Here is a 23,649-nt window from a genome sequence, read left to right as displayed (position 1 = left end):
GAGAACCATCTGGAAGTGAGGGTTGGCGGCATCTCACCTCCTGCCCACATGTGCAGCTATAATGTAAGTGTCATGCGCCAGGCAGCGCTAACATTGCTAGAGATTAAAGGGGAAAATACTGGTCAGGGACCATTAGTGGATGCAGGGACTGTTGACAGCCCTTTCCAACCTGGAGAGTGAGGAGTTGGGATCTTGCAGTCACAGTTGAGGCAAGACAGATCAGGGCTTTGGGGTGCCTCCCATTGCTAGATTCTAAGGCTTTTCTAAGCTGAGTGTTGGGCAAGTGCAGAACAAGGTGGGGGAAATACTCCCTTCTTTCAGGGGGCTACCAGAGGAGAAATACAATTTATCAAGAACTGTCCTTAGGAATCTCCCAGGTTGATGGAACTTTCCTCTTCTGGCCTCCTTTTCTTCTTCGTCTTTCAAGTCTTCTACTGAGTGCCCTGGGGATGCGGGGGACCCCAGGCTCCCTGCTGGTCCCTGGCCTGTAGTGGATGCTGTTGGTACATTCCAGATGCCTGATGGGCATTCATCCCCTGCTGTGAGATGTGGTTGATAACCACTCCTTGCTGTCTCCTTCCCAGACAGTGGGAGCCTTCTCAAAAGAGGATGTCCCCCACTGTCCCATCCTCTCCTCCCTTCTTGCCTCCAGGTGGGGCCAATCCTAAATTACACTGAAGCTCATCTCCAGCTGAGACCACATCCTTGCTCTTGTTCCCCTGTCTTATCCTGCTTCCCTCTCTCTTCTCCTGGAAGCATTCTTTCATAAACCACTTGCATAAGAATCCCTGTCTTAGGCTGTGCTTCTAGGGAAGCCAAGATAGTGCCCCTACTCAAGACTTCCTTCTGTTTTCTTTTCAATTAGGACCTGTCTCTACTAGGTGAAGATGGGTCATATTAATAATTGATCATAAATAAACCCTCCTAGTATATTTGTAGGCTAAATGTGTTACTTTTCCTGATAACATAATACCTTACCACCAAGAATATTTACTTTTAGGACTTCTTAAGTAGCAATCCCAGTGGGCAAATGTCAATGGAATTGTAGGACTTTGGCTGACAGTGCCTGCAGGGAGGAGAAGGAAGGGATGCTTCTGGTCAGTTGGACCTTTTAGCATCCATTCCAGAAAGACTTTCTGAATCACCCTCACCATCTGCAATGGACTGAATGTCTGTTTCCCCCCATATTCAAATGTTAAAATCTTAGTCTCCAGTGTGATGGTATTTGGTTTGGGAGATAACGAAGTCATGAGGGTGGAGCTCTCATGAATGAGATTAGTGACCTTATAAAAGGGACCCCAGAGAATTCTCTCTGCTCTCTACCAAGTGAGGATACAAGGAGAAGTCGACAGTCTGCAAGCCGGAGGAGGGCCTTGAGCAGAACCCGACCGTGCTAGTATCCTGATCTTGGAATTCCAGAATTGTGAGAAATAAATTTCTGTTGTTTATAAGCCACCTAGTCTATGTGACTTTGTTATAGCAGCCCAAACTGACCAAAACACCATCCCTGCCCACCAGTGAATTGAACGCTCCTTCCTTGATCTGATGAGTACCCCTTTATTGCACTTATCATATTGCATGGTGATTATTTGTTTTCCTGGCTCCCTCCCCCACTAGACTAGGAGTGTCTGGAGAGCAGGGACCTTGTTCTATTCATCTCTATATCCTCAGTGCTCCTCAGAGTGCCTGGAACCCTGTGTGAACTCAATAATGCGTGTGACTGATAGAAGCCCACCTGCTTCTCCTCCGCTTTCATGTATATTGGGACCTGGGCACACATGACATTTTGGGTGGGATAAAATCTTTAGAATATTAATCAATTGTCTTTCTTCCCGGTATTTCCCAGATTTTGAGACTGGAAAATGTTACCCCAGGCTGAGGGAAAGAGAAGAGAGAGAGGTGATGAGAAATGGGAAGCTGATGGGTCTCCGAAATAGCCTGGGGGTGGGGTGATGGTCAGGCAGAACCCAAGATAGACTCACAAGGTCCAAGAACAGAGAGGACCCTTACTGTCTTTCCCTAGTGGGTCTTCTGTTAGGAAGGAAGACCCAGGGGAGAGGAGGGCACATGGTGAGTCTAAGCAGAGGGGCCTTACATAGGAAGTCAGCGTTTCCTGGGAACTAGGCCAATCCAGAGGCGATAGACTTTTTCCTATATACCCAAGGGGCCCAGGAGTGGCTGGAACTGAGGGGCCAGTTGGTTGGGTAAGATGTGACTCAGCATCTCCCTGATCCTACAGACTGAGGGCTAACCAGATGGAATAACGCTCTGGAAGAGGGGCAACTCCCAGCCCACAGAAATTGTTCTGCTATTTTTGTGGATTAGGGAGTCAAACAAAAGAATAAAGTTGAGTTATGGAAAACATTTTAAAGGCTACTTTTAGTGCACAGCTCAACTCCAGACTAAGACTTTTATTTACTTTATGCTAAGAAGTAAAAGTGAAAACCCTAAGCAAACGAATCAATACTATTGATCAACAGTGGACGTAGGAGTCAGGGAGATGCAGGCTAAGGAGGGCCTGGGGTCTGGGGCGTGGCTCACGGGATTTCAAGGACCCAGTGGAGCGATATACTGGTTGCCAATGAGGACAGGAGCAAAATGATAGGTGATCTTGGGCTTTTTCAATTCCAAGCACACCACCCATGAACATCTTGTAAACATAACAGGGAGGCCCAGACATTTAAAAAAGTCAACCAGAGGAACTCCGACAAAGAGGTATCCCCAGGCACTGTTGTGGTGGGGATGTTGAAACTGCTGTGGCTGTGAAAACTGAAACCCGTGCCAAATGCTCACTTGCCTGGAGTCAGAAAGGCAGCCTGGAAAACTTCGCTCGACAAATCTAATCATTATTTTTTCCCCTGGATATTTTTGGGCAGACTCAAGACTGCTTGGAGAAATGGATATCCATACATAGAGATAAATATCCATATTCAGACATAAATGCCTACAGATAAACACTCCTATGCAGACATAGATACACAGACATTATCACTTATTGAATACTTACAGTTTGGGGGGTTCTATATATGATTTCACATATATTATCTCATTTTTTTTCTCCCTTCAGCAACAAAAGGTGGATGATATTAATCTGTTTTTACACAAGAGGAAATTGGGTGGTGAAATAACTTGTCCAGGCTCTCAAAGCTAGAAAGGGGTAGGGCCTTCCTACATGATTGTGCATAATCAACACTGACTTTTCTCTATGTAGTTATGGTGGATGGATTTATCTGAATGACCATCCCCTGCTCCTCAACCCTCATTATTCAGCTCATCCTATTTATCAACATTATTGGCAAGAGCCATATGTGAATGATCCAAACACAATTGTATGAAACAGAGAGACAGCAGCTCTGGAGAAAGGTCGTGTGTGTGTGTGTGTGTGTGTGTGTGTGTGTGTGTGTGTGTGTATGGGCATACATACACACATATGCAGGTACACATGTTGTGTTTCACACGTGTGGAAATAGAAATTCAGAGAAGAAAGTGACTTGCGCAAGGGCCCACGAACCAAGTCTAGAGGAACCCTGGGGTGCTTCTGCTTGAGAGATGGAGAGATGGAGTTGCCGGTCACCAGCTCAGCCTAGAATTGGGAGGCTGCCCAATGAGAGGGCAAGGTGCTAGCCACCTTGCTAACTCTTCCTAAGGCAGCTCTCAACTTCAGAATCTGACCTCAGTGTGATTTTTCAGAACATCAGATATCCCTGCCTTAAGATGTAGGCATGGGTATATTTTCCTAAACCAAATTGAAATGGATTTTGGATTAGCGCCTATTGTTCAGAAAGATCCTCTCTGCACTGGTTGTTTTGAAGTTCCCTGGCCTCCCAGCACCCAGAGTCTCCTCTGGGAGTTGTGTTGGAGGTTGTTCCGTTATCTTCTTTCCATCCCTGACCAGGCAGGTCCACGAGCTGACCTGTCCCTTCGCCAGGTCTGCACCAGGCCCTAAGGTCCAGACACGACCCACTTGCTGCTTCAGACCATCAACCCAGCCCTTGCTTCTCTTGGAAGAATGAAACTTGGAAGCATTTATATATATATTTGTTACATAAATTTTTAAAAATAAAAAATATTAGAAATAGAAATATAACAAAACACCTATGTACCTTCCACACAGATTTATTTATTTTTTAAGAAATAAAACATTACAAATATAATTAAAGTTCCTTCTGTATCCTTTCTGGCTCCCATGTTCTCCCAGAGGCAAGTACTATGGCAACAAATATAACTATTCTACATGTATTTCACATTTTAATGATATATTCATATTCACATAAAATATTATAAACTTAAAAGACATAAACTCATACTGTATATGAATTAAGTTTTATATTTAATATAAACATAATTTATATATAACATAATTATATAAATTATATTTATATACTGCATAAACTTTAAGCTTAAATTAAATATAATAATTAATTTAAAATGAAATTATTTATTTCTACAAACATAAACTAACATTTATTATTGTATGTAAATGCTGTATGTACATTAAAATTTATACTGTATATAGTTTATGTAAATTAAAATTTACAAAATTGGTATAAACTCTTCATATCATAGTATAACTTGCTTTTTCTTTCAATGCTATATTTTCATTTCTATCTATTTTGATGTATGTTGTGTCCCTTCATTCTTTTGAACTGCTGTGGAATATCCCATTATAGAAACATGCCTCAATTAAATTATGATTGTTCTGTGGTTTGCAAAGTACAGTTGTTTGAAATTTCTCAAAATTACAGACATTGCCCACATTGATAGGGACGGAGTAAAGGGACAAATTAGGTAATTAAATAATTAATCCCACTAGGGGATTTTAAGTAAAGAAAAAAGTATGGGAGACCCCTGTAAGTTAATGATCATTCAAGAAAGCAGGTTTGCTTAACCACAAAACCAAGCAGGCCTGCTAAACAAAAAACCCATGCAGCAGAAGCATGAGACTTGTCCCAAAACAATAAAACAATGGTGGCATGAGACCCACATCCTGCCCAGTAAGCTCAGTAAGTTAATGACCCCTAAGACATGCTCTCAGCACACATGAAAAACAACAATTTATGGAAAGGTGACATTTCAAAGTGAAAGACCCTCATTGTACTGAAACCTAAAATAATTTTTCCATAGTGCCATGACAGTCCTGGCTTGACCATGTAGGGACAAGAAAACTCCCCTGCCCAACCTGGAGGAGGGGCTGATGATGGAAGCGTGATGTCTACTCAAGAATGAGGAAGAAGGGCTTCCCTGGTGGCGCAGTGGTTGAGAATCTGCCTGCTAATGCAGGGGACACGGGTTCGAGCCCTGGTCTGGGAAGATCCCACATGCCGCAGAGCAACTAGGCCCGTGAGCCACAACTACTGAGCCTGCGTGTCTGGAGCCTGTGCCCCGCAACGGAAGGGGCCGCGATAGTGAAAGGCCCACGCACCGCGATGAAGAGTGGCCCCTGCACTGCGATGAAGAGTGGCCCCCGCTTGCCGCAACTAGAGAAAGCCCTCGCACGAAACGAAGACCCAACACAGCCAAAAAAAAAAAAAAAGAATGAGGAAGAAGGTGGTCTTCTCCCCTTCCCCACTTTTCTTTTGATTATAAAAATGTAGCCCACTAAGTTCTTGGGGCACAGCACCCTCTCGCCCACCTGCTTGTAAGCTTCACAAGCATCCTACTCTAATAAATCATTTCTTATCTACCTCTTTGCCTCTGGCTGAATTCTTTCTTCACTGAGACATAAAAGAACTGAGCTCCTCGGAGACCCCCAAAACGCCACCTAACGGTTCAGCATTACCCACATTCTTGGGGATAGACATCCCCTTGTGCACACATGTGAGTGATTTTAGGACAGATGCCTGGATGTGGTGTTGATGGGTGTTGTCAGATTATTCTCCAAAGAGGTGTGCTTGTCCCACCACCTCACCTCCTACCAGAAGGATAGGAAGCTCCCATCTTCCACACCTTTGTCAGGACCAGACTTGTGAGCCTTGAGCTTCATTGCCGATTGGATGGGTGTGATCTGGTTTCTCATTGGTGCTGTCAAAGAGGAAGAAATTTTCCTCTACCCTTCTAGGTTCTTCTGGCTGGTCTAAGAATTAAATTGACATGAGACAGATAAACAGGAGAAATTAAAAAAGGTTTAATAACATGTAAGCATGGGAGAGACCAAGGAAAACTGAGTTGAGTAACTTGCCAAAATGGGTGAAGCCCTCACCTTAAATACCATCTTCAGCTAAACACTAAAGAGGATGCTGAGGGTAGGGCTTTGGGACTTCAAAGGGGAGGAAGGCAATTTACATGGAGATGGAAAAGCAAATATCTGGTAAACAAAGATTTGCTGGACCAGGCAGAGACAATGGGACACAGAGTGGAGTCTGATCTCTAGGCCCTGCTACTCCCTCACACCTCACCCACATTCCTTGCAGATCTCGCTGGTGATGGCTCTATTGGGGGAACAGGCCCTCTATCTAAATTTTTTAGGCAATCAGAGGAACATCAATTTTCTTCCTGAGTCTTTTGGGCCTTGATGGTCTTCAGTTTGAAATAATTTGCATACCAAAGAGACATTTTGGGGTGGCAAGTTTTGCTCCCCTACAGTGCTTTATTCATATCTTCCTGACTGCACAAGAGGTTGACAGTCTTTTCATATGTCTGTGAAATGCCTTTTTATAGTTTGTCTATTTTTCTCTTGGGTTATTAATTTGTAGGAGTTTTTTATATTCAGGATTTTAATCCTTTGTTAGCTTTGAACATTAACAGTGCTTTTTCTGGTTTATGACTTGTCTTTTAACTTTACTTATTATGTCTTTTGTTATGTAAAAGTGTTGACTTTCATGTAGTCAGATTTGCCAGCTGTGACCCTGATGATACGTTTTGTGTGTCCTGTTGAAGAAATCCATCACCTACCTCTCACTACTGACATTGTTCCATTGGTAAGATGACCTCTGTGAGTATATATGAGAAGTGAGGAGGGGCTTTTCTTTTGCTTTCTAAGCTCTTAATTACAACAGCAATCCAGCGATTAGGCAAGTTCAGGTTTGCTCTAATGATTTCAGATTATTTTCTACCATAGGGTATAGGGCAGTGCTTCAAGGTATGAGTTCTAGGGGGAGAATGCCTGTGTTTGGATCACTTACTTTGGGCAAGTTACTTAAACTCACTCTGGGGATGATACTATAGTATCTACCTTGTAGGATTGTTGTGGAGATTAAATTAGTTACATATGCAAAGTACATAGAACAGTTTCTGGTACATCATGAGAGCCAACTGTTATCTGCTACTATTGTTGTTAGCATTATTTTCTCATTATACTTCCCAGTTTACCTCTGGGCTGGATTTCTAGAGGCTACCTTGAGACATTAAATCTCCATTCTTTACATGCTTTCCTGTGCCTAGACTGAAATCACCTTGGTGTGCTTGGCCACATGCCACTTAGGGGATTTATCCACTGGGAGGTCAGGAACTAAAAATGCTCATGGTCTAATCATTCCAGCTTGTGCCCCGGTTTGGTGGTACCAGACATTTCATCTCATATAGTTTTCAGAAAAAGTACAGAATTAAAGGTTTCAAGGGGTCAAGTACTATCTGAGTTCAGACAGAGTCATCATCTATTTAAATCTCCAAAGTGAGACATGCATTGACAAAGGTGACTTGCAAGGACTTCATAATGTGCATCTCTTGTGGTTGTTTGCTCAGTGCCCTTTTCCTTTCTTCTGGTTTGGTCTCCCTTCATTTCTGTGCTTCTCAAGCAAGCTGCCAATCAAAGCATCACCTCTCTCCCACCCCCAGGGATCGAGATGTTACCCAAATTGAATTACCCCTCTGGCTATACTAATTTTTCTAAAAGGTGGACATGCAACCCAGCTGACCAATCAGAGATCTATGAGCACTAGATTTTCTTGGCTGGTTCCATATTTTTCATCTCATATATCTGCTTGCATGGAAAGGCCTATCAGAGAAGAGGACGCTGGTCTCAGAGAAGTGATGTAATGAGATAGACACAGTCCTGGGGGGGTACCTGAGTTTTATTCCATGGAGCTGGATTTGGAACTGGGCTGGTGGGGGATTCAGATGTTTAGATCCCATGATTTCTAAATCCTGGTTGTTAAGCACTTGTTTTGATTCTGTGAGCTTCTGCAGTATTTTATAACCTCATTTTACCTTTAAGCAAGATCCAGTTGGGTTTGTGCCACTTGCCACTGCAAGAGTTCTGTCTACTGAAGACATAAATAAAAGGTATAATGAAAACATTAATGGCTTTTCTATCAGTTCTGGGTCCAGATCATGCTTCTGCCACTTAGTAGATATGTGGCTTTTACTTATGACTCAATTCTTCATCTGTAAACAGTGGAAAATAAATACTCTGTAGGGTTGTGTGAAGTTAATAAGACAGTGAGTATAAAGGGTCTGGCATAGTTCTTTTCACATAGTAGACACTAATACTTTAGCTATTGTTATTATTGTTTTTATTACCACTTACTACTACTCCTACTACTATTGCACTAAGGAAAATTTGATTATGCAGGTCTTGCACGACAGGCATCTCTATAAACTCACCAACTTTTCTCTGGATCTATGTGCATGAGAAAATAGCTAAAATATGTAAAAATCATATTGATTACTTTGCCCATGCAGGGCATATTATGAAATGGCAAGGAGGAGCGTCAGCCCGGTTACTGATAGGAAACAGAAAGGGCAGACAGAAGGTTTAACTGAAGACAGCTTAATAAAAGGACTTTATGGGCAAGTGGGCAAGATTAAGGGGATTGACATGAAATGGTGATAGGCTCAAGGACCAGCATCAAAGCCTGGTGTAACTGTTGGGAAGGCTGGAGGAGCGGCTCTGGGCTTGGCATCCAGGAATAGCTCCTGAGACAAGGTGGCTGCACTGGCCCAATGGGGGAGCACCCACCGCCACCCCAGTGAGGGAGGAGGGGGATCGGGGCGCTGCCACTAGCAGTGCTTCTGCCATCCAGGTGCTGCCACTGCACAACTGCCTCTCCACTCCACGGGGCTGCTGACTGCTCAAGGTAAACCCCACGTCTCTATGACCCTGCAGCCAGAAGAAAATGTCTGCCTCCCTTTTGCCTTCCAAATATCACACATGTGAATCCAGAACCCTGGCACAATGGGTCTGGGTTTTTTTTAACCTACCACGGGAGGGCTTTGGGAGCAGTGGTTGGGAGAATGGAGTAACTCAGTAGAAACCTAGTATCTGGAGAGGGAAAGGGCTCAAGAGACACGGTTAGCACACGCAAGCTCCATGGACTCAGCGGAAATCCATGTGCTACAACCCGCCACTAGCCACTGGCTCTGTCTGGGAGTTTGCTTTCATTTAGACAGTGAGAGGAACGTCTGCATCAGGGAATAAAAGAGGAAGAGTATGAATACTCTTTTATTTTATTTTATACTGCCATGCATTTGCTTTATTTATTCCAGGGTTTCTCATCCTTAGCACTATTGGCATTTTGCATCATATATGTTTCTGTTGTGGGAGGGACTGTCCTGTGTACTGTGTACTGTGTCCCGTGTACTGTGTGCTGTGTCCTGTGTACTGCGTACTGTGTCCCATATACTGTGTGCTGTGTGCTGTGTACTGTGTACTGTGTACTGTGTCCTGTGTACTGTGTACTGTGTCCCGTGTACTGTGTGCTGTGTCCTGTGTACTGCGTACTGTGTCCCGTGTACTGTGTGCTGTGTACTGTGTACTGTGTCCTATGTACTGTGTCCCGTGTACTGTGTGCTGTGTACTGTGTACAGTGTCTTGTGTACTGTGTGTTGTGTACTGTGTACTGTGTGCTGTGTACTGTGTACTGTGTCCTATGTACTGTGTCCCGTGTACTGCATACTGTGTCCTATGTACTGTGTCCCGTGTACTGTGTGCTGTGTACTGTGTACAGTGTCTTGTGTACTGTGTGTTGTGTACTGTGTACTGTGTGCTGTGTACTGTGTACTGTGTCCTATGTACTGTGTCCCGTGTACTGTGTGCTGTGTACTGTGTCCTGTGTCCTGTGTACTGTGTGCTGTGTACTGTGTACTGTGTCCTATGTACTGTGTCCCGTGTACTGTGTGCTGTGTACTGTGTCCTGTGTCCTGTGTACTGTGTACTGTGTCCCGTGTACTGTGTGCTGTGTCCTGTGTACTGCGTACTGTGTCCCATATACTGTGTGCTGTGTGCTGTGTACTGTGTACTGTGTACTGTGTGCTGTGTACTGTGTACTGTGTCCCGTGTACTGTGTGCTGTGTACTGTGTCCTGTGTCCTGTGTACTGCGTACTGTGTCCCGTGTACTGTGTACTGTGTACTGCGTACTGTGTCCCGTGTACTGTGTACTGTGTGCTGTGTACTGTGTACTGTGTACTGTGTACTGTGTCCCGTGTACTGTGTGCTGTGTCCTGTGTACTGTGTGCTGTGTCCCGTGTACTGTGTCCTGTGTACTGTGTGCTGTGTACTGTGTACTGTGTCCTATGTACTGTGTCCCGTGTACTGTGTACTGTGTCCTGTGTACTGCGTACTGTGTCCCATGTACTGTGTACTGTGTGCTGTGTACTGTGTACTGTGTCCTATGTACTGTGTCCCGTGTACTGCATACTGTGTCCCGTGTACTGTGTACTGTGTGCTGTGTACTGTGTACTGTGTGCTGTGTACTGTGTCCTGTGTGCTGTGTACTGTGTGCTGTGTACTGTGTACTGTGTACTGTGTCCTGTGTGCTGTGTACTGTGTGCTGTGTACTGTGTACTGTGTACTGTGTACTGTGTGCTGTGTGCTGTGTTCTGTGTACTGTGTCCTGTGTACTGTGTACTGTGTACTGTGTACTGTGTCCTGTGTACTGTGTACTGTGTGCTGTGTACTGCATACTGTGTCCCGTGTACTGTGTGCTGTGTACTGTGTACTGTGTGCTGTGTCCTGTGTACTGTGTGTTGTGTACTGTGTACTGTGTGCTGTGTGCTGTGTCCTGTGTACTGTGTGCTGTGTACTGTGTACTATGTCCTGTGTACTGTGTGCTGTGTCCTGTGTGCTGTGTACTGTGTACTGTGTACTGTGTACTGTGTCCTGTGTACTGTGTACTGTGTGCTGTGTACTGCATACTGTGTCCCGTGTACTGTGTGCTGTGTACTGTGTACTGTGTGCTGTGTCCTGTGTACTGTGTGTTGTGTACTGTGTACTGTGTGCTGTGTGCTGTGTCCTGTGTACTGTGTGCTGTGTACTGTGTACTATGTCCTGTGTACTGTGTGCTGTGTCCTGTGTGCTGTGTACTGCGTGCTGTGTCCCGTGTACTGTGTACTGTGTGCTGTGTACTGTGTACTATGTCCTGTGTACTGTGTGCTGTGTCCTGTGTGCTGTGTACTGTGTACTGTGCGCTGTGTGCTGTGTACTGTGTCCTGTGTACTGCGTACTGTGTCCCGTGTACTGTGTACTGTGTGCTGTGTACTGTGTACTATGTCCTGTGTACTGTGTGCTGTGTGCTGTGTCCTGTGTGCTGTGTACTGTGTACTGTGTACTATGTCCTGTGTACTGTGTGCTGTGTCCTGTGTGCTGTGTACTGTGTACTGTGTACTGTGTGCTGTGTGCTGTGTCCCGTGTACTGTGTCCTGTGTACTGCGTACTGTGTCCCGTGTACTGTGTACTGTGTGCTGTGTACTGTGTACTATGTCCTGTGTACTGTGTGCTGTGTCCTGTGTGCTGTGTACTGTGTACTGTGCGCTGTGTGCTGTGTACTGTGTGCTGTGTCCCGTGTACTGTGTGCTGTGTGATGTGTACTGTGTACTATGTCCTGTGTACTGTGCACTGTGTGCTGTGTTCTGTGTACTGTGTGCTGTGTCCTGTGTACTGTGTGCTGTGTCCTGTGTGCTGTGTGCTGTGTCCTGTGTGCTGTGTACTGTGTACTGTGTCTTGTGTACTGTGTGCTGTGTCATGTGTACTGTGTGCTGTGGCATATTGTATACTGTGGCACATTGAGCCTCTACCCACTAGATGACAGTTGCATCCCCCCATCCTAGATGTGAAGACTAAAAAAGTCTCCAGACATTGCCAAATATCTCCGGGGGGGCAAAATTGAACATCACAGATATATTCAATCTTTATATATATGATATTTGAGCAACTGTCATCACTGAGAAGAGAGGGAAGGAGACAGCTAACATCAATGAAGCATCTGCTCCATTCCAGGCACGGTATTAGATGCCACCTAACCTTCGTTTGCTTTCAGGCACCGTGCTCTGGCACCAGAATGGCCTGGCGAGGCAGGCAGACCTGGGTTCAAATCCTGGCCCCCCCAGTATCGGCCTGGCCTTGGGTGAATTAATCTCCGCAAACTTCTGTTTTCTTTTCCCCCTGTAAACTGGAGCTAAACTTTCAGGGCAGCTGCAAGGATGAACAGAGGTGAATTATGGCAAGTATTATCAGTGATTATCAGGCAGAATTTGCCCGTGGTGGGGCAATGTGCCCTTTCATTTGTCTCCAGCACAGCGTTTCCAGTCTTGTGGTCAGTGACGGCATGATGCCACTGCCAATCCTTCTTTCCCTGTCTTACTCACACAGAGACAGTTGACCAGCAAAAAGGGACTATGTCTTTAAGGGCAAAGGGGAAAGTGAGTAATGCAAAAAGCCTGGCACTTCTAAGTAGCTGAGTTTACTTTCTCCTTGACAGGGCTGCTGACAGGCCCGTTAGCAATACAGAGGCTAATTACTTGCCAGGAGTAAAAGAAAATATGTCATTTGGTTGTTCTGGCTTTTCCCAGTGCAATAAATCACAGCCACGGGACTCTGGCTTCATTTGATTTAATAAAGATTTTAAAGAAAGAAAAAGTTTTCCTTGTTTTTATTGAGGGTTTTTATAAGGGGTTTCTATACAATGGTGTTGATTTTTGATTCCAGCCCTCTGTATGGTTGAAAGTGGATGAGCAGGTAAATTCTTCCTTTATCCTGGGAAACAGTGCTTTCTGGCTTGTGGGTGAGCTAACCTCAAGTGTGAGCTTAGACACCAATGTTCCTATGAAAACTTCATACTGTTCCCTGATACCAGCACCACACCTCTCTCTTATATACCCCCTTCTTCATGGACAGTGCCTCAACATTTGAAATCATCTCATAAATTAATTCATTCTAGAGATGTTAATGACTGGTAATTGTTTTACTTTTCACTTCTGCTCAAAAGTTTTGCACTTCAACGGGGGAATTTCTAGTACTGCGAAGTTTTGATAGAAGAGTTCTCAACCATGGCTGCACATTAGAATTAGCTGTAGAGCTTTATCAAACTCCTGGAGCCTGAGGTCCTTATTCTCAGATATTCTAATTAAACTGGTCCTGAAGGGGCCTGGGGCAATAGTAATTTTTTAAAAGCTCTTCAGGTGATGCCAAAGTATAACTATTATTGAAAACCCTTGCTTAACTATGAAGGATGACATTCCCAAAGCATTGCGGATTCCTATGGCTACCAGGAAGATTTGCTGCGGTGAATGCCTCAGTCCCTTCCTAAAACAGAGCACACAGCTATTGCTGCCGCATCTCTGTGTGGGGTCCAAGGAAGTCTCAGGGAAAGTGGAGTGAACAGCAGTTGACCAAGGAGGCAAGGAAACTACCTGGGACAGAACATTTTCAGTCAGTCTTGTCCAGTTTGGTCTTAGTTAGGATGTTTAGTTTCACCTAAATCTCTCCAACTAAATAGAGATTAAATTGGACATTGAAAACTGGCAGTACGTGGGCCAATTCTGACCCACCCATGTTGTCACAAATAGCAGGGTTTCCTCCTTTTTATGGCTGAATAATATTCCATTGCATATATATATTTTTTCTTTATTAATCAGTAATGGACATGTATTAGGTTGTTTCCATGTCTTGGCTACTGTGAATAATGCTGCAATGAACATGGGAGTGCAGATACCTCTTCAGGATAGTGATTTCTTCTTCAGATATATACTCAGAAGTGAAATTGCTGGTTCATATGGTAGTTCTATTTTTAAATTTTGGAGGAATCTCCATACTTTTTTCCATAGTAGCTGTACCAATTGAAATTCCCACCATTTTGCACCAGGGTTTCCTGGTGCCTCCCTGTCTTTTTGATAAAAACCACTCGAAAAAATGTGAGATATCTCATTGTGGCTTTGATTTGCATTTCCCTGATGGTAAATAATGTTGAGCACCATTTCATGTACTCACTGGATACTTTTTCCTTCTTTGGAAAAATGTATATGCAAATCCTCTCCATTTTTTAAAATTGAATTATTATTGGTTTTTTGCTATTGAGTTTATGAGTTTCTTATACATTTTGGATATTAACACCTTATCAGATACATGGTTTGCAAATATTTTCTCCCATTCCAAAAGAATAGATACTTGTATACGTATACTGAATCACTTTGCTGTACACCTGAAACTAACACAACATCGTTAATCAAATATACCCCATAATAAAATAAAAATTAAAATTTTTTTTTCTCCATTCTGTAGGATGCCTTTTCATTTGGTTGATTGTTTCTTTTGCCGTGCAGAAGCGTTTTCATTTAATGTAGTCCCACTGATTTATCTTTGCTTTTGTTACATGTGCTTTTGGTGTCATATCAAAAAAACTCATTGTCAAGACCAAGGTCAGGGGTATTTTTCCTTGTGTTTTCTATTAGAAGTTTTACAATTTCAAGTCTTATGTTTATGTCACTGATCAATTTTGAGTTAATTTTTGTGAGTGGTGTAATATAGAGGCTCAAATTCATTCTTTTGCCTGTGGGTATCTAGTTCTCCCAACACCATTTGTTGAAGAGACTCTCCTTTCCTCATTGAGTATTAATGGCTCCCTTGGCAAACATTAGTTGACCGTATATGCCAGGTTTTATTTATTTTATTTATTTTTTATTTTTTATTTTTTATTTTTTTAAACATCTTTATTGGAGTATAATTGCTTTACAATGGTGTGTTAGTTTCTGCTTAATAACAAAGTGAATCAGTTATACATATACATATGTTCCCATATCTCCTCCCTCTTCCATCTCCCTCCCTCCCACCCTCCCTATCCCACCCCTCTAGATGGTCACAAAGCACCGAGCTGATCTCCCTGTGCTATGCGGCTGCTTCCCACTAGCTATCTATTTTATATTTGGTAGTGTATATATATCCATGCCACTCTCTCACCCTGTCATATCTCACCCCTCCCCCTCCCCCATATCCTCAAGTCCATTCTCTAGTAGGTCTGTGTCTTTATTCCCATCTTGCCACTAGGTTCTTCATGGCCTTTTTTTTTTTTTTCCTTAGATTCCGTATATATGTGTTAGCATACTGTGTTTGTTTTTCTCTTTCTGACTTACTTCACTCTGTATGACAGACTCTAACTCCATCCACCTCACTACAAATACCTCCATTTCATTTCTTTTTATGGCTGAGTAATATTCCATCGTATATATGTGCCACATCTTCTTTATCCATTCATCCGATGATGGACACTTAGGTTGCTTCCATGTCCTGGCTATGGTAAATAGAGCTGCAATGAACATTTTGGTACATGACTCTTTTTGAATTATGGTTTTCTCAGGGTATATGCCCAGTAGTGGGATTGCTGGGTCATATGGTAGTTCTATTTTTAGTTTTTTAAGGAACCTCCATACTGTTCTCCATAATGGCTGTATCAATTTACATTCCCACCAACAGTGCAAGAGTGTTCCCTTTTCTCCACACCTTCTCCAGCATTTATTGTTTCTAGATTTTTTGATGATGGCCATTCTGACTGGTGTGAGATGATATCTCATTGTAGTTTTGATTTGCATTTCTCTAATGATTAATGATGTTGAGCATTCTTTCATGTGTCTGTTGGCAATCTGTATATCTTCTTTGAAAAAATGTCTATTTAGGTCTTCTGCCCATTTTTGGATTGGGTTGTTTGTTTTTTTTTTATTGAGCTGCATGAGCTGCTTGTAAATCTTGGAGATTAATCCTTTGTCAGTTGCTTCATTTGCAAATATTTTCTCCCATTCTGAGGGTTGTCTTTTGGTCTTGTTTATGGTTTCCTTTGCTGTGCAAAAGCTTTTAAGTTTCATTAGGTCCCATTTGTTTATTTGTGTTTTTATTTCCATTTCTCTAGGAGCTGGGTCAAAAAGGATCTTGCTGTGATTTATGTCATAGAGTGTTCTACCTATGTTTTCCTCTAAGAGTTTGATAGTGTCTGGCTTTACACTTAGGTCTTTAATCCATTTTGAGTTTATTTTTGTGTATGGTGTCAGGGAGTGTTCTAAATTCATACTTTTACATGTACCTGTCCAATTTTCCCAGCACCACTTATTGAAGAGTCTGTCTTTTCTCCACTGTATATGCTTGCCTCCTTTATCAAAGATAAGGTGACCATATGTGCGTGGGTTTATCTCTGGGCTTTCTATCCTGTTCCATTGGTCTATGTTTCTGTTTTTGTGCCAGTACCAAACTGTCTTGATTACTGTAGCTTTGTAATATAGTCTGAAGTCAGGGAGCCTGATTCCTCCAGCTCCATTTTTCGTTCTCAAGATTGCTTTGGCTATTCGGGGTCTTTCGTGTTTCCATACAAATTATGAAAATTTTTGTTCTAGTTCTGTGAAAAATGCCAGTGGTAGTTTGATAGGGATTGCATTGAATCTGTAGATTGCTTTGGGTAGTAGAGTCATTTTCACAATGTTGATTCTTCCAATCCAAGAACATGGTATATCTCTCCATCTGTTTGCATCATCTTTAATTTCTTTCATCAGTGTCTTATCATTTTCTGCATACAGGTCTTTTGTCTCCTTAGGTAGGTTTATTCCTAGGTATTTTATTCTTTTTGTTGCAGTGGTAAATGGGAGTGTTTCCTTAATTCCTCTTTCAGATTTTTCATCATTAGTGTATAGGAATGCAAGGGATTTCTGTGCATTAATTTTGTATCCTGATACTTTACCAGAATTATTGATTAGCTCTAGTAGTTTTCTGGTAGCATCTTTAGGATTTTCTGTGTATAGTATCATGTCATCTGCAAACAGTGACAGCTTTACTTTTTCCTTTCTGATTTGGATTCCTTTTATTTCTTTTTCTTCTCTGATTGCTGTGGCTAACACTTCCAAAACTATGTTGAATAATAATGGTGAGAGTGGGCAACCTTGTCTTGTTCCTGATCTTAGTGGAAATGGTTTCAGTTTTTCACCATTGAGGACAATGTTGGCTGTGGGTTTGTCATATATGGCCTTTATTATGTTGAGGAAAGTTCCCTCTATGCTTACTTTCTGCAGGACTTTTATCATAAATGGGTGTTGAATTTTGTCGAAAGCTTTCTCTGCATCTGTAGAGATGATCATATGGTTTTTCTCCTTCAATTTGTTAATATGATGTATCACGTTAATTGATTTGTGTATATTGAAGAATCCTTGCATTCCTGGAATAAACCCCACTTGATCATGGTGTATGATCCTTTTAATGTGCTGTTGGATTCTGTTTGCTAGTATTTTGTTGAGGATTTTTGCATCTATGTTCATCAGTGATATTGGCCTGTAGTTTTCCTTCTTTGTGACATCTTTGTCTGGTTTTGGTATCAGGGTGATGGTGGCCTCGTAGAATGAGTTGGGGAGTGTTCCTCCCTCTGCAATATTTTGGAAGAGTTTGAGAAGGATAGGTGTTAGCTCTTCTCTAAATGTTTGATAGAATTCGCCCGTGAAGCCATCTGGTCCTGGGCTTTTGTTTGTTGGAAGATTTTTAATCACAGTTTCAATTTCAGTGCTTGTGATTGGTCTGTTCATATTTTCTATTTCTTCCTGGTTCAGTCTCGGCAGTTTGTGCATTTCTAAGAATCTGTCCATTTCTTCCAGGTTGTCCATTTTATTGGCATAGAGTTGCTTGTAGTAATCTCTCATGATCGTTTGTATTTCTACAGTGTCAGTGGTTACTTCTCCTTTTTCATTTCTAATTCTATTGATTTAAGTCTTCTCCCTTTTTCTCTTGATGAGTCTGGCTAATAGTTTATCAATTTTGTTTATCTTCTCAAAGAACCAGCTTTTAGTTTTATTGATCCTTGCTATTGTCTCCTTCATTTCTTTTTCATTTATTTCTGATCTGATCTTTATGATTTCTTTCCTTCTGCTAGCTTTGGGGTTTTTTTGTTCTTCTTTCTCTAATTGCTTTAGGTGCAAGGTTAGGTTGTTTACTCGAGATGTTTCCTGTTTCTTGATGTAGGCTTGTATTGCTATAAACTTCCCTCTTAGAACTGCTTTTGCTGCATCCCATAGGTTTTGGGTCATCGTGTATCCATTGTCATTTGTTTCTAGGTATTTTTTGATTTCCCCTTTGATTTCTTCAGTGACCACTTTGTTATTAAGTAGTGTATTGTGTAGCCTCCATGTGTTTGTATTTTTTACAGATCTTTTCCTGTAATTGATATCTAGTCTCATAGAGTTGTGGTCGGAAAAGATACTTGATACGATTTCAATTTTCTTAAATTTACCCAGGCTTGATTTGTGACCCAAGATATGATCTATCCTGGAGAATGTTCCATGAGCACTTGAGAAAAATGTGTATTCTGTTGTGTTTGGGTGGAATGTCCTATAAATATCAATTAAGTCCATCTTGTTTAATGTATCATTTAAAGCTTGTGTTTCCTTATTTATTTTCATTTTGGATGATCTGTCCATTGGTGAAAGTGGGGTGTTAAAGTCCCCTACTATGATTGTGTTGCTGTCGATTTCCCCTTTTATGGCTGTTAGTATTTGCCTTATGTATTGAGGTGCTCCTATGTTGGGTGCATTAATATTTACAATTGTTATACCTTCCTCTTGGATCGATCCCTTGATCATTATATAGTGTCCTTCTTTGTCTCTTGTAATAGTCTTTATTTTAAAGTCTATTTTGTCTGATATGAGAATTGCTACTCCAGCTTTCTTTTGATTTCCATTTGCATGGAATATCTTTTTCCATCCCCTCACTTTCAGTCTGTATGTGTCTCTAGGTCTGAAGTGGGTCTCTTGTAGACAGCATATATATGGGTCTTGTTTTTGTATCCATTCAGCCAGTCTGTGTCTTTTGGTGGGAGCATTTAATCCATTTACATTCAAGGTAATTATCGATATGTATGTTCCTATTCCCATTTTCTTAAATGTTTTGGGTTTGTTATTGTAGGTGTTTTCCTTCTCTTGTGTTTCTTGCCTAGAGAAGTTCCTTTAGCATTTGTTGTAGAGCTGGTTTGGTGGTGCTGAACTCTCTCAGCTTTTGCTTGTCTGTAAAGGTTTTAATTTCTCCATCACATCTGAAAGATATCCTTGCTGGGTAGAGTAATCTTGGTTGTAGGTTTTTCTCCTTCATCACTTTAAGTATATCCTGCCCCTCCCTTCTGGCTTGCAGAGTTTCTGCTGAAAGGTCAGATGTTAACCTTATGGGGATTCCCTTGTGTGTTATTTGTTGTTTTTCCCTTGCTGCCTTTAATATGTTTTCCTTATATTTAATTTTTGACAGTTTGATTAATATGTGTCTTGGCGTGTTTCTCCTTGGGTTTATCCTGTATGGGACTCTCTGTGCTTCCAGGACTTGATTAACTATTTCCTTTCCCATATTAGGGAAGTTTTCAACTATAATCTCTTCAAATATTTTCTCAGTCCCTTTCTTTTTCTCTTCTTCTTCTGGGACCCCTATAATTCGAATGTTGGTGCGTTTAATGTTGTCCCAGAGGTCTCTGAGACTGTCCTCAGTTCTTTTCATTCTTTTTTCTTTATCCTGCTCTGCAGTAGTTATTTCCACCATTTTATCTTCCAGGTCACTTATCTTTTCTTCTGCCTCAGTTATTCTGCTATTGATCCCGTCTAGAGTATTTTTAATTTCATTTATTGTGTTTTTCATTGTTGCTTGGTTCCTCTTTAGTTCTTCTACATCCTTGTTAAATGTTTCTTGCATTTTGTCTATTCTATTTCCAAGATTTTGGATCATCTTTACTATCATTATTCTGAATTCTTTTTCAGGTAGACTGTCTATTTCCTCTTCATTTGTTAGGTCTGGTGTGTTTTGACCCTGCTCTTTCATCTGCTGTGTGGTTTTTTGTCTTCTCATTTTGCTTATCTTACTGTGTTTGGGGTTTCCTTTTCACAGGCTGCAGGTTCGTAGTTCCCATTGTTTTTGGTATCTGTCCCCAGTGGCTAAGGTTGGTTCAGTGGGTTGTGTAGGCTTCCTGGTGGAGGGGACTAGTGCCTGTGTTCTGGTGGATGAGGCTGGATCTTGTCTTTCTGGTGGGCACGTCCACGTCTGGTGGTGTGTTTTGGGGTGTCTGTGGCCTTATTATGATTTTAGGCAGCCTCTCTGCTAATTGATGGGGCCGTGTTCCTGTCTTGCTAGTTGTTTGGCATAGGGTGTCCAGCACTGTAGCTTGCTGGTCATTGAGTGAAGCTGGGTCTTGATGTTGAGATGGAGAACTCTGAGAGATTTTCACCATTTGGTATTACGTGGAGCTGGGAGGTCTCTTGTGGACCAGTGTCCTGAAGTTGGCTCTCCCACCTCAGAGGCACAGCCCTGATGCCTGGCTGGAGCACCAAGAGCCTTTCATCCACACGGCTCAGAATAAAAGGGAGAAAAAATAGAAAGAAAGAAAGAAAGAAAGAGGATAAAGTAAAATAAAATAAAATAAAGCTATTATAATAAAAATAAGAAAAAAATTATTAAGAATAAATTTATTAAGAAAAAAGTTTTTTTATTTTTAAAGTAGATTTATTAATTTTTTATAATAAATAATAAGAAAAAAATTAAGAAAAAAATTTATTAGGAAAAATTGTTTTTAAATTTTTTAAAAGAAAAAATATAAAAAACTTATTAAGAAAAAAAAGTTTTTAATTTTTAAAAATAGAAAATAAGGAAAAAATTATTAAGAAAACATTTATTAAGAAAAAATAATTTTTTAAGTAAAAAAAACAAAAACAAAAACAAAAATCGGACGGACCGAACCCTAGGACTAATGGTGAAAGAAAAGCTATACAGACAAGATCTCACCCAGAAGCATACACATATACACTCACAAAAAAAGGAAAAGAGGAAAAATTAATATATCCTGCTCCCAAAGTCCACCTCCTGAATTTGGGATGATTCGTTGTCTATTCAGGTATTCCACAGATGCAGGCACATCCAATTGTTTGTGGAGCTTTAATCCGCTGCTTCTGAGGCTGCTGGGAGAGATTTCCCTTTCTCTTATTTGTTCACACAGTTCCCAGGGTTCAGCTTTGGATTTGGACCCGCCTCTGCGTGTAGGTCGCCTGAGTGCGTCTGTTCCCCGCCCAGACAGGACAGGGTTAAAGGAGCAGCTGCTTCGGGGGCTCTGGCTCACTCAGGCGGGGGGAGGGAGCGGTACGAGGAGGCGGGGCGAGCCTGCGGCGGCAGAGGCGTCGTGACGTTGCAGCAGCCTGAGGCGTGCCGTGTGTTCTCCCGGGGAAGTTGTCCCCGGATCACGGGACCCTGGCAGTGGCGCGCTGCACAGGCTACCGGGAGGGGCGGTGTGGAGAGTGACCTGTGCTCACACACAGGCTTCTTGGTGGCGGCAGCAGCAGCCTGAGCGTCTCACGCCCGTCTCTGGGGTCCGCGCTGATGGCTGCGGCTCGCGCCTGTCTCTGGAGCTCCTTTAAGCAGCGCTCTGAATCCCCTCTCCTCGCGCACCAGGAAACAAAGAGGTAAGAAAAAGTCTCTTGCCTCTTCGGCAGCTGCAGACTTTTTCCCGGACTCCCTCCCGGCTAGCTGTGGTGCGCTAACCCCTTCAGGCTGTGTTCACGCCGCCAACCCCAGTCCTCTCCCTGCGATCCGACCGAAGCCCGAGCCTCAGCTCCCAGCCCCGCCCGCCCCGGCGGGGGAGCAGACAAGCCTCTCGGGCTGGTGAGTGCTGCTTGGCGCCGAGCCTCTGTGCGGGAATCTCTCCGCTTTGCCCTCCACACCCCTGTGGCTGCGCTCTCCTCCGTGGCTCCGAAGCTCCCCCCTCCGCCACCCGCAGTCTCCGCCCGCGAAGGGACTCCTAGTGTGTGGACACCTTTCCTCCTTCACGGCTCCCTCTCACTGGCGCAGGTCCTGTCCCTATTCTTTTGTCTCTGTTGTTTCTTTTTTCTTTTGCCCTACCCAGGTACGTGGGGAGTGTCTTGCCTTTTGGGAAGTCTGAGGTCTTCTGCCAGCGTTCAGTGGGTGTTCTGTAGGAGCAGTTCCACGTGTAGATGTATTTCTACTGTATCTGTGGTAAGGAAGGTGATCTCTGCGTCTTACTCTTCCGCCATCTTGCCCCGACCCCCTGCCAGGTTTTATTTACAGACTCTCAGTTCTGGTCCATTGTTCTGTGCCTGTTTTTATGCAAGTACTATATTGTTTTAATTACTGTAGATTTTTAATATAGTTTGAAATCAGGAAGTGTAATGCCTTCAGCTTTGTTCTTTCTCAAGATTGCTTTTTAGGATTGCTTTGTCTATTTCCGTGAAAAATGCCATTGGAATCTTGATAAAGATTGATTCGAATCTGTAGATAGCTTTAGGTAGTATGAACATTTTAGCAATATTAACTCTTCTGATCCATAACATGAGATATATTTCCATTTATTGGTGTCTTCTGCAGTTTCTTTCATCAATGTTACAGTTTTCAGTATGTAGATCTTCCACTTCCTTGGTTAAATTTATTAAGTATTTTATTGTTTATTTTATTGTTTTTATTATTATTCTTAATGGGATTGTCTTCTTTCTTTTTCAGATAGTTCATTTAGTGTACACAAATGTAACTTATTTTTGTATGTTGTTTTCTTATCCTGAAACTTTACAGAATTCATTTATTATATCTGAATTCTTTTTTTGTGTGGAATCTTTGAGATTTGCTATGTATAAGGTCATGTCATCAGCAAATGGAGACAATTTTACTTCTTCCTTTCCATATTAGGTGTCTTTTATTTCTTTTTCTTGTCTAATTACTCTAACTAAGACTTCCTGTACTATGTTGAATAGGAATGGTAAGAGTGGGCACACTTGTATTATTCTTGTTCTTAGAGAGAAAGTTTTCAACCTTTTACCCTTGAGTATGTTGTAAGCTGTGAGTTTGTCATATGTGGCCCTTATTATGTTGAGGTATGTTCCTTCTATACTCAATCTGTTGTGAGTTTTGTTTTTAATCAAGAAATGATGTTGAATTTTGCATCTGTGGAGATGATTGTATGATTTTTGTCTTACATTTTGTTAACATGTTTTATCACATTTATTGATTTGCATATATTGAACCATCCTTGTATCTCAGGGATAAATCCCATTTGATCATAGTGTATGATCCTTTTAATGTGCTGATGAATTCAGTTTACTAGTATTTTGTTTAGAATTTTTGCATCCATGTTCATCAGGGATACTGGCCTGTAGTTTTCATTTCTCGTAGTGTCCTTACCTGGCTTTAGTGTCAGGGTAATGGTAACTTTGTAAAATGAGTTTGGGAGCGTTGCTTTCTCTTCAGTTTTCTAGAAGAGTTTGAGGAGAATTGGCATTAACTCTTTTAATGTTTGGTAGAATTCTCAAGGGAAGCCGTCTTGTCCTGGGCTTTTCTTTGTTGGGAGGTTTTTGATTGCTGATTCAAAATCCTTACTTGTTCTTGTTCTGTTCAGATTTTCTATTTCTTCATAAATCAGATTTGATAGGTTGTATATTTCTAGGAATTTATTCATTTCTTCTAAGTTGTCTAATTTGTTGGTATTTCTGTGGTATCAATTGTAATGTTT

The 23,649-nt window shown here is 41.9% G+C and overlaps 1 long non-coding RNA gene across 1 annotated transcript in view; it reads left to right on the top strand.

Moving 5' to 3' along the window:
• The window catches only part of LOC309631468, a 102,757-nt gene extending 93,143 nt beyond the window's left edge, over positions 1–9,614 (top strand). Inside the window, exon 10 of the long non-coding RNA XR_014246268.1 lies at positions 5,125–9,614. This is a non-coding gene — a long non-coding RNA (uncharacterized lncRNA). The remainder of the gene's footprint in view (positions 1–5,124) is intronic.
• The last annotated feature ends 14,035 nt before the right edge of the window (positions 9,615–23,649 follow it).

This window comes from Balaenoptera borealis (genome assembly GCF_965194805.1).
Source record: "Balaenoptera borealis genome assembly, chromosome: 6".
Classification (NCBI taxonomy): domain Eukaryota; kingdom Metazoa; phylum Chordata; class Mammalia; order Artiodactyla; family Balaenopteridae; genus Balaenoptera; species Balaenoptera borealis.
The sequence above is the reverse complement of the archived record's forward strand: the minus strand, read 5'-3'. Positions and strand labels throughout refer to the sequence as shown.